The following is a 14531-nucleotide window of genomic DNA, read 5'->3' as shown; positions in this document are numbered from 1 at the left end:
TTTAAAATATAGGGACAAGATTGACCAAGATGGTATGGTAGACACAAATTATACTCATGTCGTAGTAAAATTTTCTTCTGCAGTAGGTTGATTTTTTTTTATTTTATTTTTTTGCATTTTGTTAACATTTGAAAGGAAAGTTAAGCTGAATTTGTTAATATTCTTCATGGTCCCTTGGTAATAGTTTATTTCCCGAAGACAAAACTAGAACTAACTCTAAACGATTGATATGTACAGGTAAAACTAAAAAAATTTGAATATTGTGCAAAGTTCTTTTATTTCAGTAATGCAACTTAAAAGGTGAAACTAACATATGAGAAAGACTGATTACATGCAAAGCGAGATATTTCAGGCCTTTATTTGTTATAATTTGGCTTACAGCTTATGAAACCCCAAAGTCACAATCTCAGGTCCCCTTTGCTCAGGGGATATGGATTAATTAGCTGACTAGAGTGTGACACTTTGAGCCTAGAATATTGGAACTTTTTACAATATTCTAATTTTAAGTTGCATTACTGAAATAAATTTACTTTTGCACGATATTTTCGAGTTTCACCTGTACATTGTTATTTAGTTGTTTAATTAAGTCATGAGTGCACAATGTGGACAGGCAGCAGGGAAAGCAAGTAGGATGCTTGGATGCATAGCTAGAGGTATAACCAATAGGAAGAGAGAGGTGGTGATCCTGCTGTATAGAGCATTAGTGAGACCACATCTGGAATACTGTGTCCAGTTCTGGAGACCCCCACCTACAAAAAGATAAAAATAAATGGAAGGGGTACAGAAATGGTGGAGGGTCTTAAGCATAAAACATAACAGGATAGACTTTAAGAACTTAATCTGTATAGCCTTGAGGAAAGAAGATAAGATGGGAGGCATGATCAAAAACTTTAATTATGTTAAAGGTTTAAATAAGATTCAGGAAGGAAGTGTTCTTAATAAGAAGCTAAACAAAAGAACATGGGGCCACAATCTGAAATTAGCTGGGGGTAAGATCAGGTGCAACGTCAGGAAATATTATTTTCCTGAAAGAGTAGTTGAAGCTTGGAACAAACGTCCAGCAGATGTGGTTTGGAAATCTACAGTAAGTGAATTTAAACATGCTTGGGATAAACACACATCTATCCTAAGATAAAAAGAAAAGAAAACAAGGAAATGATATAAGGGCAGACTAGATGGGCCAGGTGGTCTTTTTTTTCCATCAGTCTTCTATGTTTCTAAGTCATAACAGTCACTTAATGCACATTTTCTACAGTCCACCGAAACCTGTGAAAGCATGTCCAGGAGTCCAGTGATGGCAATGAAATGTAGAGACATGTAGAGGCTAGGTAATGGACACCTGACGAGACATTTCTTAGCCACAGGGTGTGAATCTGCATATGAAAGAACCATTCATGTCATCAATGACCCGCAACAAAATACTGGACAAAAGAACAACTCAAATCTGCCCTCAAAATGTAGTCTCAGACCTATTCAGGATCAGATCTTGTAAGTATGATGGCTATAACTCAGGTTTTATTAATATAATTACACACTGAAAAATATCTTATGGGTCAAAGTAAAACACCTTAGATAGGTCCTTGAAGCAGGAAATTTAACCTTCAGGAGAAACAAATTCTGCATAATAAATGCAGAAGATACGGTAAAACCTACTGAAATTGCATTGGATTATGGTCATCTAGTACAGTGATCAACTGCCTGTATGCACAGTATATAATGGAAGCAGAATCTATCATCTGGTTTGTGGTTTGGATAAAAAGGTGGTCTTCTCAAAGAGGCAGACTTTTGGAGAGAATTCATAAGCCTAATTCATGGGTTGAATTCCTGATCTTATTGTAAACTTCCTATACTCTAAGCTAAGATAGGTGTTTCACATGATCATTATACGTTAAGCCAGAAAGGTGAGGACATGCTGGACCATCCTTTTGTTGAAGGCTCCACTGCCTGGGGTTAGAAATTAAGTTCTTGCCCACCATTAGGAAATTTTTGTGTATATTTTTTGGGCAGTGGGTTAAACATACACTGCAAATATTTCATGAGTAGGTTTCATGCAGAGCCAAAATCCAAATGTTCATCACCTGGATAGGTCTTCCACTTCAAAGTTCCACTTCTAGCAGAGTGGAAGGACATATATTGGGACAAGTAGCTAAGGCTGTATGAACCAGATCTCTCCTTGAAAGGGCAGTTGTACAAATGGGGATTTTGTGTTTGTAACATGCAGGTAGCACTGGGGTCATCAATAGTTTTCCTTCCCTGACTAAAATGATTGTAGGTGAAAGGAGTCAAAATACATTTTGTTGACTATGCAAAACTGCTATATGGTTAGTCAAGGACAGGAAATGATATTGAGTACTGTACGTTATTTTCTCCATGTCACAGGCAAGCACAGGGTCGGCTCTATAATGAAAGGACCACGCCTCATCTTCCTTATAGCATGAAATGGGGTGAGTGGGAGTGGGGTAAAATGAGGTCATGCCAGATTTTTAGATCTCCAGATATTAGATTGGCTTTGGAATATAATGGTGCTCACAATTAAAAATGTTCAAAGTTTCAACAAAAATATCAAGATATTTAAAAATATATATTTTTAATATATTAGACTTTACGCTAAGTCAAGAGCCCTGAAACCAAGGCCCATGTAACACTGAGCTGCCATCAATATGACCCTTTACTATTGTAATCTGAGTGTACCTTAAATAGGTTAAAGCATAACTTTTACGTCTAACAATTAAGAGAAATCTGAAGGTAATTGTTTAAAATAATAGTAGTGGGGGTAGGAATTTGTAGCTCGGTCCCTTTATAGTGGTTCAGATGGCTGGGTCGCCCTAATGATCAAAAATGTCAAGTGTCTCCTAAATGTTTCTGCAGTCTCAGTCTACTGTCCTTAAGGAAATCTGGTCTAGATTCAGGAAGAGCTGGCGTGGCTGTAGTTGGAGCACTCGCCCTGAAAACGGCGACCTCCAGCCTCAGGAACCTTGGGCCTAGTCTATTAACCCCTCACTAATGCTACCTAGATAACGTCTCCGACGCGTTTCGCCATATAGCAATGGCTCTTCGGGGAGCGCTATGTATTGCGGCAATCTGAGGCAGTGGCCTACCCTCACTACTATTATTTTAAACAATTACCTTCAGATTTATCTTAATTGTTAGAAGTAAAAATTATGTTTTAACCTATTTAAGGTACACTCAGATTACAATAGAGATTATTAAGCCACTGAGCTAATGAGAGGAGGACCGCTACCGTCACATAACTCTCTTTGTTCTGTTGTTTCCAATATGAACCTTCAGTCACATTTTGTGGTCTTAAATAACATGGAAACACAATGGTCAAGGAGATGTTTGGCCACGCTTACTGTGATGATCTCAACAATAAAATGAATCAGATATACTAAAACACCCTATTAAACTATCAAAATCATTCAAACACACTCTGGTCTGTCCAAGTCATTACCCATGTTATGTGGCTGTGCCAAGAAAATGAACTTGTATTCAATAGCAGGAAGAATCTCAGATATATCTATGTATGGATATATCTCAGATCCTTCAAAGTGTGTGAACTTCCTGGAAATCTGACATTGCAAAATAAATCAGACAAAGGGCTCATGCACACGAACGTATTTTCTTTCCGCTTCTGTTCCGTTTTTTTTGCGGACCGTAAACTGAACCATTCACTTCAATGGGGCTGTAGAAAATACAGAAGTTACTCCGTGTGCATTCTGTTTCCGTTTGTCCGCATGGCCGTTCCGCAAAAAAGTAGTGCATGTCCAATTATTGTCCGCAAATCACAGTCCGAGGTCCCATTCAAGTCAACGGGTCCGCAAAAAATACGCAACGCACACGGAACACATCCATATGTCGTCCGTATTTTGCGGATCCATACTGTAGAAATTCTATGCCCAGCCCATATTGCTCATGTGTTTGGTGATTAATAAATTACTGTTTCCGTTTCCGATCTGCAAAAAACTGATCAAATACGGAAACCATACGGATATGTTTTGTGCAATAACGGAACGGAAGAGGACTTAAATCAGAGAGAAGAAACCCTCAGATACAGAACAACGGATCGGTGAAAAACAGACAACAAGGGTCGTGTGGATGAGCCCAAAGGCTGATAACTAGTTTTGTACAGCGGTATAAAAAGGATTGTTCAGGATTATACATGCTGCTTCCTTCCTGAAACAGCGCCACACATATCTGTGGGTTGCATTTCATACTATAACTGTAATGAAACAACCATATTTTTCAAATCCTGGAGAATCCTTAACTTGTTTGGTGGTCCCGCTGTTATACAGGTGAAACTCCAAAAATTAGAATATCGTGGAAAAGTTCATTTATTTCAGTAATGCAACTTAAAATTTGAATATTGTGAAAAGGTTCAATATTCTAGGCTGAAAGTGTCACACTCTAGTCAGCTAATTAGTCCATATTCCCTGAGCAAAGGGGACCTGAGATTGTGACTTTGGGGTTTCATAAGCTGTAAGCCATAATCATCCAAATTATACAAAATAAAGACTTGAAATATCTCGCTTTGCATGTAATGAGTCTATCTCATATGTTATTAACCCGAAACTAGACTCAGAACAGCATGTAATATAGAATCACAACATTTTTTATTAAACATACACTTGTATAAAACATAGAAATCCGTATACATTAGCAGCTTTAATCACACAGGATACATATCCACAGGTCTGTCACATTATAATGCATATAACTAGCAATAAAAACTCCCAAGCTGTAAAAAAGAGGGTAATAAATTACAGCCACAGTCAATATATATATAAAATGCAAAGTGCCACAGCTATTTGATAAAATGACATAGGGGGGATAAATGCAGTCAAGATAAATACAGACCAAGACAGTCCTGGATCCCAACACGTGTTTCGCGGTCGCTTTACTTTTTTCCAAAAATTAGAATGTTCTCTGTTGGCGTTTTTCATGGCATTTCAAAGGGCTTCTTATTATGCTTTACAACATACAAAGGTGTTATTTGGGGAAAAATCCACTAGAAAAAGCTTGATAAAAACTTTTTGTGGAGCTGCAAAACACAGATACTGGGTGTGTGTGTTCCGGAGCGTTCAGCCCATAATAGAACAGTCCTGTCCTTTTCCGTAATGCAGACAAGAATAGGACATGTTCTATATTTTTGCAGACAGCACGGAACGGACATACGGATGTGGGTAGCGGACAATTAAACACCATATATAAGGCTTCAATCCTTCGAATACCCAACGCTAGAGACAAAAAGCAAAAAATGCTAATTTGTTAACTCTTCTTATCCTTAAGTGAATTTTTGGCTACTTGTCAGTGTCTGGGTATTCCTCAATGTGCCACTGAATGGTTTTGGCCAGCCCTCATTAAACAAGGAATACTTAAGATTCCAAGGAAATAATTAGAATTCTGCTAAGGGTATTAATTAGCACAGGAGTCTTCTTGGCCAAACACTGCAATTATACTGTAAATCTTTCACATATTGGGGGTGGGGGATTATAGACACACCCAGGCGCTGGTATCTCAGAGGGTTGAAAGACACCTCTGTTAGCATAGTTTCCTGGGAATAAGAATGATTTGGTATTTATTCAGTACCAGAACTTTGTCTAATAGCATTTTACATCTAAGTCCTTATTCAGATGGCTGTAACCGGCGCGTTTTAAGATCTACAGTAAATTATTGTCACGCCCATGTGCATGGTCGTGACTCCTTGGGAGCCGCATGCAGTGGCCCGCGGTCTGGGTGTTTTGTCAACCGCAGCTGGGGGCTGTTAGTAGTTTTCCTCAAGTGCGGTTGCCGCGGACAACAGGTGTTTGTTGGCAGCGTAGCAGCCTGAGCTGGTTGCTAGGCGTCTCACTGTTGATGCGTGCGGTTGCCTTTGGCTATGTGTGTGTATATGTGTGCACTTTCTCTGTCTGGTGTGCACGAGGTTTATGTATGTGTGCACTGTGACACTTCCCTTCACTTGTGGCTGCCCGTGGCAACGTGTGGTGTTGTGTACATGTGGTGGCAGTGTCTCGGCCTTCTGGCTATTTCCCAGGACATGGTTGCCACGCATGTCGTTGCCTGCGGTAACAGCTGCAGTGTGATAGTTGATTGTACACTTCCCCTTTAAGTGGCTTTCTTCCCTTGCCTGGTGTAGGAAGGGTTAACTCCCTTCTTAGTGTGTGAACACTGGGTGTGTGTGTGTGTAGGTGTGGCTACTTGGGCTATTTAGCTCCTGCTGGATGCCCGACTCTGAGGGGTACTTCAGCCATGGTGTTTGCTGGAGTCATCCTCCTGGTTATATACCATCTGCCAGTGAGGGCCACCCTTGTGGTCATAAGTTATGTTAGACATTATTCTTCTTGTATTGTTATATGTCTAGTGGTGTCTTTATCTTTATTGCAGCTTATGGTCCTGGGTTCCTGTGTGATGTGTGGTGTGGGCTGTGTCCGTTTGTGTTCTTGTGGACAGCAGCTCTCGTGCATGGGTTCCAGGCTGTGTGTCTGTGGCAGGTACGTGTAATACTAGTTTACTCACCTGCCATTGTCATATGCTGTACATGTGCCCCTTTCCTTGAAGCCTGGCCACTGAGACTCCTGTTCGTCCGTGATGTGGAGGAACAGGTCGTCTTACTCTGCTCTTAGTCCAGGGCCACCCTGAGGGCTAGTAGCGATCTTAGGTTCCTGAGTATGAGCCCTCCTACCATCAGGGTCGGCTCATACGGCTAGGAGACAGGGTCAGAATTAGGGATGTGATAGGAGGTGACCTGCTCCCTGATTCCTGTCCTGGCCTAGCAGCTATCTTTCATATTGACATCCCACGGATTAGAGTTACCGCCACACCTGGTCCTCCTGCAATTCAACTGAACTGAACTTAGATCACCAAAGACCTAAGTTCAATATAGCTGAACTGCAGGAGTTCTAGATGTGGCAGCTGTAATACCATGCTAAAATGCACCAACATTACAGCCATCTATATCAACCACACCTATAATTCAAAGTTTTGCATTTTTGCATTAATTTTAGGAGACATTCTTAATGAATTGTTTCATCATCATCCTGACAGTTTTATACCACCTATATGATAACCTAGTTAGGTAATAATAATGGGTGCATCTGTCCATGCCAAACAGCTCCCTTAAAGGGAATGTAGCTCTTTAGGGGAATAAGTTATTAGAAAAGGATTTATTGGTTAAATCGCATTTGCATGTTAAACATGTTATTTTTTTTAGCTTAAAATATCTAAAACCCTTCAGTTTTCACAATAAGCACTAGGACCAATAATATGTTGACACTTACTTTTTCAGTAGCCATCACATTATCATTAGAGGCAGGATTACAATGACAGATATCACCTATATATAGAGAACACAGGATCCACCATTCAAATAGGTGATATCACAGCTAATCTACTTCCTCCTATGTCTCTGCACATGTCACAGAGCATGCCTAAAAAAATCTCTCATAGAAGCCAATGAGGTCAGCTCCTGTCAATGGCCCATGTGGCTGTTTGAAAGAACTGGAAGTCTTGAAATATTTTTGGCTTAGTGACCAGTCTGAAAACTGCAACATTTTAGGATTATTTTTTAAAATATAGATAGGATAGGGACATAGAAAATTAAAAAAAAAAAAAAAAAATTAAGACATTCCCAATTTGGGGGTGAAAGCTTGTAAACTATACTATAATTGTAACTAGCAGCCATTTTTTTAGAGGGGTACAGCATCCATTAACATTTATCACCTATGCACAGGAAATGCATTCGATCGGTGATAAATGATATATTGGGACCCCCACTGATCCCTAGATCAAGGGACCCAATAGAGGAGTTGTAAGGAGTAATCTGGAGGAGTCCCACTGGTCAGATGACCCCAATTTAATCATTATCCTGTGTTAAAGGGGTTTTCCCATTAAAAACACAGTGTTTTATTTTTAATTTCTTTGTGTAATGCCCTTAGTATAAAGTATGTAGAAGCCATAGGAGTCAAATCCTCTAATCCCTGCATTTAATATCTTAGGCCATATAAACTACATACTAAAGACAATGCTGTATGTAGCCTTACCTGCACTCCTAGGTAGAACCTGCAACCAACCTGGAGACCATTCCAAGAATCTGACCAGGCTTAGGCCGGGTTCACATCACCGTTATGGATTCCGTTTTTGTTTTCTGTTCTAACATGGTTATAACGGAAAATAACGAAATCCATAAGACGGAAGTCAAAACTGAAGCCTTTAAGAAGCATTCCGTTTTGATCCTTCATAATACAAGTCTATGGGCAGCATAACGGATCCGTCCTGGTTTCCATTATGCAGGAGTCCAGTCCTGCATAATGGAAACCAGGACGGATCCGTTATGCTGCCCAAAGACTTTAAAAGGCATTCCGTTTTGCTTTCCGTCCTAATGGGCAATCATAACGGATCCATCTGGTTTCCATTATGCATCTGTCGACAGGACTTTGTTTTCTCCGTCTTGCATAACGGGAACCAGACGGATTCGTTATGATTCCCATAGACTTCTATTATGACGAATCAAAACGGAATGCCTCTTAACCCCTTCAGGACCCTGCCATTTTTCACCTTAAGGACCAGGCCATTTTTTGCAAATCTGACATATAAATTTTGATCACTTGGTATTGCACTTGTTGTTATGCAAGGTGACAAAAAATTGCTTTTTTGACACCGTTTTTATTTTTTATTTTTAGGGTGTTCACCTGAGGGGTTAGGTCATGTGATATTTTATACAGCAGGTTCTTACGGACGCAGCAATACCTAATATGTATATTATTTTTTATTTATTTAAGAGTGGGTTCACACTAGCGTTAGGGATTATGTTATGGCTTTCCGTTATGACATGGTTATAACGGAAAATAACGGAATGCCCAGACAGAATGCTAAATGGAAGCCTTTAAAAAAGGCATTCCGTTTGCTTTTCATCCTAATAGAAGTCTATGGGAAAGCATAACGGGACCCAGACAGTCCTGTCGACAGGACTTTGTTTTCCATCTTGCATAACGGGACCCAGACGGATCCGTTATGCTTTCCCATAGACTTCTATTAGGACGGAAACCAAACGGAATGCCTTTTAAAGGCTTCCGTTTTGCATTCCGTCATAATACAAGTCTATGGGCAGAAGAACGGATCCATCCTTCTGTCTTATGGATTTTGTTATAACCATGTTACAACGGAAAGCCATAAAAGAATCCCTAACGCTAGTGTGAACCCACTCTGAGTTTTACACAATAAATGCATTTTTTAAACAAAAAAAAATCATGTTTTAGTGTCTCCATACTCTGAGAGCCATAGTTTTTTTATTTTTTGCCCGATTGTTTTATATAGGGGCTCATTTTTTGAAGGATGATGTGACGGTTTGATTGGTACGATTTTGTGGGGCATACGCCTTTTTGATCGCTCGGTGTTGCACTTTTTGGGATGTAAGGTGACAAAAAAATGATTGTTTTAGAACACGGCAATACCTAATATGTCTGGTTTTATTTATTTTTTCTATTTTTCATTTACAATTTTGTGTTTTATTATTTTATTTTTCACTTGAAACTTCATTTTTTTTATTACGAAAAACACTTTTTTTTTTTGCCCCACTGGGACTTCAACTTCTGGGGTCTGATCGCCTCTGCAATGCATTACAATATAACCTGTATTGTAATACATTTTGCATGTCAGCTTGTATGCTGACAGCCTGCCTGTGAGACCCAGCCTAACAAATAGGGCTCTTTCACATGAGCGGATGTCGCGAGTGGCATCCACTGTGTGAAAGACAGCCAAGCCTCGCTCTGCGCATGACTGATAATGCTCCGTGCCTCTCTGTGATCTTTTTACTATAAAATCACGGTGACAACTTTATCTCCCTGTGATTTTGTAGTAAAAAGATCACAGAGAGGCACGGAGCATTATCAATCATGTTAAGGCCCCTTTCACACGGGCGAGTATTCCGCGCGGATGCGATGCGTGAGGTGAACGCATTGCACCCGCACTAAATACCGACCCATTCATTTCTATGGGGCTGTTCACATGAGCGGTGATTTTCACGCATCACTTGTGTGTTGCGTGAAAATCGCAGCATGCTCTATATTCGGCGTTTTTCACGCAACGCAGGCCCCATAGAAGTGAATGGGGTTGCGTGAAAATCGCAAGCATCCGCAAGCAAGTGCGGATGCGGTGCAATTTTCACGCACGGTTGCTAGGAGACGATCGGGATGGAGACCCGATCATTATTAATGATACAGAATGCATAGTAAAATAGCGCTGGAGGGGTTAGAAAAATAATAATAATAATTTAACTCACCTTAGTCCACTTGATCGCGCAGGCCGGCATCTCCTTCTGTCTCCTTTGTTGAATAGGACCTGTGGTGAGCATTTATTACAGGAACAGGACCTTTGATGACGTTACTCCGGTCATCACATGGTACGTCACATGATCTTTTACCATGGTGATGGATCATGTGATGACCGGAGTGACGTCATCAAAGGTCCTGTTCCTGTAATAAATGCTCACCACAGGTCCTGTTCAACAAAGGAGACAGACGGAGATGCCGGGCCGCGATCAAGTGGATTAAGGCGAGTTAAAAAATTTTTTTATTTTTTTTAACCTCTCCAGAGCTGTTTTACTATGCATTCTGTATTCAGAATGCTATTATTTTCCCTTATAACCATGTTATAAGGGAAAATAATACAATCTACAGAACACCGATCCCAAGCCCGAACTTCTGTGAAGAAGTTCGGGTTTGGGTACCAAACATGCGCGATTTTTCTCACTCGAGTGCAAAACGCATTACAATGTTTTGCACTTGCGCGGAAAAATCGCGGGTGTTCCCGCAACGCACACGCACATTTTCCCGCAACGCCCGTGTGAAAGTGGCCTAATGCTCAGTGTCTCTGCTGTGCAGAGCGGGGCTTGGCTCTCTTTCACGCTGTGGATTCCCACGCACGGCATCCGCTCGTGTGAAAGAACCCTTATCGTTCACAAAATCATAATTTTGATCGCCTACTCCATCCTTTGTAAAGCAGACTGTTGCATTTACACAAAGCGAAATTTGAGTGGTGTGCAGTGAACGATTCCTGTTTACACGTATGAAATCGTTAACGTCCAATGATGATTTTTGTGTCCACACAAATGATCGAACCAACGAGAAATCTACTGATTGTCGTTCATTGCTTTTACACTGCTTGATCACTTTCACATCTGCGTTTCAGTTTTGTCCCCATTCATTATCAATGGGGACAAAACTGAACAAACCGGAACGCTGTGCACCAGAATGCATTCATTCCGGTTTGTTGCGCTTCCACGCTGGACACAAAACCGCTGAAAGCGGCGTTTTTGTGTGCGTCATGGGATACTGATCAAGACGGATCCAGCATGAAACACAATGTGAGGGCTCACGCACAAGACCGTATGCACACAGATCCACAAAAAATACGACCCCTAATAGATCAGTCCCATCCTTGTCCATAATGCAGACAATAATAGGACGTGTTCTATTTTTTTTTTTGCGGAACGGACATACGGAAACAGAATGAACACGGAGTAACTTCAGTTTTTTTTGCAGACCCATTGAAATGAATGGTTCCGCATACTGTCCGCAAAAAAAAAAAAATCGGAACAGACACGGAGAGAAAATACATTCATGTGCATGAGCCCTAAGTCAATGGTGCCGGATCTGTTTTTTCGGACACGTCTTCATTTTAGAGATAATACAACTGGATCCATTCTGAACGGAGGCAGACAGTTGTATTATGGACCGGGTGCGTTTTTGCCTATCCCTCGCCGGATCCATCAAAAACGTAGATCTGAAAGTGGCCTTCACAATAATTTACATGATAATCGGTTCGTGTAAAGGAACCTTCAGTCTACTCTGAAATGGATTCATACCTTTCCCAATGGAGGTTGCATCATTGGTTTAATATGAAGAATAACAAAAGATAAAAGGGCTAACAAAACACAAACCAAAGCACAGTGCGTTACGGCCAAAATCGTGTCTGGACAGAGCACATTGCTGCCCCCAGGGGACTATAATGTCCGCCCCTTGAGAATGGCCAGGTACAGAAATCCATGACCTGAGGGTTGATTGATCCTAAATAAGGCACAAGGAGCCACTGCAGGGAGGTGTGGGCCGGGCGGAGGAGGCACACAGCAATTAACATTCCATCCACCTGTTCTTGGCCTGTGGATATATTTGGTTGATGCACACTATATACTACTTCCAGCTAACGGATCCAAATCTCTGAACTGATCCTGCACTTTTCCAGATCCAAACCTAAATCCCATTGCAATAATGAAAGCAATTATTTGCTGGGCGCAGATTTAGTTTTATACGTCCCGTCTTAATATATGAAAAGAAATACGTTTTTAGTAGGAGTCTTCCTATGAATGTCAGTGATACCCTTCATATGCACAGACTCTATTCCTCACCGCTTTACAATCAGGGGACGCACATCGCTCCTCGTCCCTGCGCACATTGATTATTATTTCCCAGCATGCCAGGGAACCACAATACAATTTAATAATGTGTTACCGTCTCGTTATCGGGTGAACAGATCTGAGTCCATCGCGTCACATTCTCTATACTGTAACGACAGGCCTAGGCACTGTCTATACAGATGTAGCAGAGCCGAGTCTATAAAGTAATAGCACTCAGGGTGACAATGGCTGGGTTTACATATTCAGGTTTTTAGATGCAGTTTTTAAAGCCAGAACCAGGAGGAGAGGTAATATCTGTTCTCTACATGTTCTTCCCCTGTATATACACCCAGTGTGCAGCCACTACATAATGAGAACCTATCCTCAGGATAGATCATCAATGTCTGATCGGCGGGGGGGGGGCGGCCGGGAGACAAACCCCCACCGATCAGCTATTGATGACCTATCCCGAGGATAGGTCATCAATATGTAATGGCTGCGCAATCCCTTCAACTGTGAATTTACACAGGACTGCAGGTTAACCCCATCACTGGCATAGTTAAAAGGGTTAAATTACACGTGCGGCTGCTATATCTGTAACGCCCATGAGAATACTACATTACTCTGCACTTCATGGAAAGAACGAGTGGATATCCACAAATCCCCCCTCAATGCTACTACTAATGTTATAAAAGGAAACCGGATCCTGTATTGATAAGTCTCCGCTTTTCTGTATGGCAAAGCAATAATCAATAGGCACTCTTCCCAATACAGTCGGATAGGACGTCCTGGCCATGTCCACTAAGTGAATTCTTAAGTGACTGCGCTGGCTATTGACACAAGACTATGGGTTACATCAATCATCAAAGCCCAGACAAACATCATTATTACTGTTATCAGTGCTGCATTATTATAATATGCTTTATTTGCCTTTTTCTTTTAAATTGCTGACACATCCCGGGGCACTTTACATAGAGTGCGCTCACCTTGATCGTCTATCGATAATATTACTATTATTACACTCTAATAATACACGACATAATGAAAACAATGGAACGTTAATTTATTAACCCTGCTGCACAGAAATGTGTTATAAATGTTATTGCTAATAGAAAAAATGTGAATAAATACATTCATGCCTAATAATAATAATAATATTAATAATTATTATTATTATTATTATATAGTGGCTATAGTGGTAATAACGATATTATAAATCATGATAATATTATAAAAGTAGAAACAATAATAATAATATGGGTTATAGTAGTAATACTAATGGTATAGACAATATTAGAAAAGTAGTAATAGTCATAATAACATGATAGTAGTGGTAATAATACAGTATAATAATAGTACTAGTAGCACTGATAGTATAACTATAATAATATCACTAGTAGCAGTGACACATCCCAGTGGATGACACTACAAAACAATAGAATAATACTAGTAGTGCCGATAATAAAAGTAGTATAACCCTATTGTAAAGACAATTGTAAAGTATAATAATAGAATAAGTTATGTTAATAGTAATCATAATAGTAGGATTAGAACAACCTCACTAGTACCAATGAATCCTACTATAATACTAAACTGTCATAGTAAGAAAACGATACAATAATGATAATAGTAGTAGTATAATTGTAGTACTGATAATAAAAGTAGAATGAGTAGAAGAATAGGATGATACCAGCTATAAGGATGCCAACAGTATGATTATAATAGCATCCCTATTAGCAATGACACATCCCAGCGAATCCTGCATGAGGCACAGGATGAAATGGGTGTATGGAGGGAGCAGCAGACTTCCAGGGTGGCCAGCAGCAGTCCTTGCAGGATAATTCAGTTACATAATCACATGGGCAGGATGAGCTCTCTACTGTACAGCTGGGTAAGAACTTCTGCTTGGCTTTTGCACCCATCCCTTGTAATCTAATTGAATAGTAATTATTGTGGAGGGAGCAAGAAAAAAAATCTATGTGATAATGGATTTATTTCTCCATGTAAGGTTACAGCTGAATGTGATGTTAGAGAAGCTTCTCTGCTCATATTCACACTGTCTGGGATGCCTTCCAGGTCCATGATATAACTCTATTAGACTATGTGTTAACCTCAGTTCCAGCTTTACACTGACAGGTATACAAAG

At 40.3% G+C, this 14531-nt stretch overlaps 1 protein-coding gene across 11 annotated transcripts in view; it reads right to left on the bottom strand.

Annotated features, from left to right (window-relative positions):
- LOC121002352 (sodium channel protein type 4 subunit alpha-like) overlaps window positions 1–14531 on the bottom strand; it is a 450413-nt gene that overhangs the window by 434734 nt on the left and 1148 nt on the right. The window lies entirely within an intron of this gene.

Source organism: Bufo bufo, chromosome 5 (assembly GCF_905171765.1).
Source record: "Bufo bufo chromosome 5, aBufBuf1.1, whole genome shotgun sequence".
NCBI lineage: Eukaryota > Metazoa > Chordata > Amphibia > Anura > Bufonidae > Bufo > Bufo bufo.
This window is presented reverse-complemented; position numbering and strand designations above follow the sequence as displayed.